Below are 3,212 nucleotides of genomic sequence, written 5' to 3' on the forward strand. Positions count from 1 at the left end.
ATAATAAACTCTCGGAAAAAAAATGCGAGAGGTCTGGAATTAAAAACATAAAAAGCAAACCTTTGGAAATTACCGGTAAAGTTCGGAGGAATACGGTTCATTTAACAGACCTTATTTTGGTAGTTTTCTTTAACTGTTTCTGGTCCAACAAAAAGTCTCGTTCATCGTCCTCTGGCGCACTGAAACCATCGAAATCCTCCTCTTCAGTGTCGGAGTTAAACAAGCTGCGTCACACAGCGGTACCTGTTCAGTTTCTGTGTCGCTGTCCTCCCGGGCTGGCTCTGAAGCTGTGGTGCCCACTTCACGTAGCAGTCCAGCCTTTCAGAACCCATTTGTGATGGTGGACTCTTCACTCTGCTCCACGCTGTTAGAATCCACAGGCAGACATCAGGCATCATTTCTCAAACTTGCATGAATGAGTCAAAGCAAGGCTTTGGGCATGTTTTTTATGAGAGKGTAACATGATATAAAACTCAAAAGTTGATTTTACATAATATTGCCCCTTTTAAAGAAAAATGATTTTACCACTAGGTGGTAGTAAAGCATTGACTTTTCTCTTACCTGTATGTTTTCTGGTAAATAGAGATTTGTTGCGCTTTATTGAGCATGTGTGCTTTTGAACTTGCAGACCTAAATAAATTGACTAGTGCTTTAAAAATTGAGGAACTAAAATTTAAATTAGCGCTGCCCACCACTGGGTAAGATCATAACATAAATAAGACTAAATCCAAATGACTGTAAATTAAATTATTTGAAATAAACTCTAAACAAACATTTCTTGAAGTATATCAAACAAAACGATTACTCAAATGGCCATATTTTTAAATAAGGCACATTAATCTCAGGTTTAAACAAAAGAGAAGTCATTCCACAAGTTCAAACCAGATAATGCACAAACACAAGATAGATTCAAAGTACATTTGTTTCATTATTAATATATGATTTCAAACATTTTTCTACCTGAAATAGTGCTTCTGAGATAATAGTGCAGAAATGATAACCTGTCAATCAAAGTGTGAATGCATTACGACTGCATCATACTTTCAGGAAGACACAGTTAGCAGCTCGGCATGGTAAATCGTGGTTACCAAGGAGATAAAAGCTTCGGTCTTTAGCGAGGGTGAACGGTTGATTGTGAAGTTCAGGGCTCTAGACTAACTTTTTGCACTGGTTTGCACCGGTGCGCCAAACATTTTTTCTTAGGTGCACCCAAATTTTCAACCGCGTCACGTTTCAGAGTTTTACTGTTCATTTTTTTAATTACTGTTCATTAAGGCAATATTAACTCAAAAATAATTAGTTATAACAATCTAGTAAACATGAAGTTCTTTATTTGAACCAGAACTGTACAAGATCTATAACTTATTGAAAAGTATTTAAAGTGATTCTATAAAATTCTAAGTGCAAATGTTTAATAGCTGAACATATTATAAACATCTTAAATATTTCATGGTTAAGTTTCTTTTAGACATCTGTCCGTCAGATGGACGACTCCTGTAGTTTGGTCCTATGGATCTTTGGCCTAAACCAGAATGATGAACAGAGAATATTGATTAATAACGGAAATATTACTGATATTAAAAGGTTGTGCAGCATTTTTAAAAATAACAAAACACATAAAAGTCTGCAATTTCATTAGCATTAGTTGAATCTAATTATCTTATATTATTTCACTTAAATATCTAATATGTCTAGTCTTATCCTCTTGAGACCCAGAAGAACCTATTTTATATACTTGGAATGTAACTGTGGTGAAGTCGATTAAGTGCGAAAGCGGCCTGCCATACAGTTGAGCTTCCTCATGCTGCTGAAATGATCTGCTCACATAGACCCCAACTGTTAAATTAACAAGATGGACTTAAGAACAAGCAACCGTCCACATCTTGTTTTCATCTCCACAGTTAAAAAGAAAAACAAGTTTTCAGACTCCGATCTGGGTAAACAAATCTAAATAAATAAAACTACGGTTGTTTCGCTATGAGTGTGCATGCACACGTGCGCATGTGTGTGTACATGTACATGTTTTTGCTTCATGATGGGTACAGTTATTGACCATTTTCCCAGTACACACAGCCTGGTGAGGTTAGGGTTTGGGTCAGGTGTGTAGTCTACCTGGGAGGTTATGGTTGGCTATAGAATTGACAGGGAAATGAGTGGAAGCCAATACAAAGTCCCCATGAGGTGTGTGTGTGCGTGCGTGCGTGCGTGCGTGCATGCATGCGCACACATGGAACCCGTGAGCACAGCGCAGTATTAGGAGACATGGAGACTGTGTCGGCGGGCGACTGTTGATACTGCTGGATTCATTTGTTTTATGGAACATGGAAACGTTTTGTTTCAGCGGGCGACTGCTCCCCCTCCTTGAACGATTGGTTGCTCCAGTGCGACCGGACTTTTTTTTAATTTATTTTTTTAGTCGTACTATTGGGAAATTAGGTCGTATTTGTGACCAAATTGGTCGCACTCTCGAGCCCTGAAGTTCCATCATTTCCATTGTTAAAGTGCTTGAGATCTGCGTGCTCTCCGGCAATTTGTTTTGATTTGTCAAAAGCCTCAGCAATGATTTAAGTCCCGACAAGTTCTTCAACGCTAGCTTGTTGTCGTTAGCATTTTTAGCAGATGGACTGTGTGCTGTGTTCAGCAGGTAACAGACTTTATATGTTCTCAAATTGGGAGTCGTTCAGACCTTTTTGTTTATAATTATAAAGTTTGTGTGTAACATACAGGGTTAATTGGTAAAATAATATTAATAATTCTTAAATGATTGGTTGTTTTCCAGCACAGAGTATTCTAATTATTTTTCTAGTGAGAAAGTTTTTTTTTTCCGACACCACTTGAACGTTGCTCGGGTTGTGCTGGACTGGAAGCAGCTTGACCAAAAAGGATAAAAATAAACACACATTCCCACTGGCAAACATGAACGTATATTATCAGTTCTGTTTGTTATGATATCGGACCGATAAGTATGATGTAGGGTTGGGCGTAATCGTATCGTGTGCAATTAATCATCAGAAAAACATTAAAGGCGGCCTATTATGGGGGTCTTAGCACAAGTTAGGATCCATCTGTGGGCTGTACAAAACATGTTCATTTGATTTATTTCACAAAAAGAATCTCAAATAATGAAATTTCACCTTTTCAGTTCTTCCTCTTCTTCAGCTCTCTCCAGAACGTGCTGTATGCAGAAGTTGCTATGGAAACCGCCTCTCAAC

General features: G+C 38.0%; 1 protein-coding gene across 1 annotated transcript in view; it reads left to right on the plus strand.

The window, feature by feature from the left end:
• gtf2a1 (general transcription factor IIA, 1) overlaps positions 1 to 3,212 on the plus strand; it is a gene marked incomplete in the record, with an annotated part of 21,309 nt that overhangs the window by 12,307 nt on the left and 5,790 nt on the right.

This window comes from Austrofundulus limnaeus, unplaced genomic scaffold (genome assembly GCF_001266775.1).
Source record: "Austrofundulus limnaeus strain Quisiro unplaced genomic scaffold, Austrofundulus_limnaeus-1.0 Scaffold272, whole genome shotgun sequence".
Classification (NCBI taxonomy): Eukaryota; Metazoa; Chordata; class Actinopteri; order Cyprinodontiformes; family Rivulidae; genus Austrofundulus; species Austrofundulus limnaeus.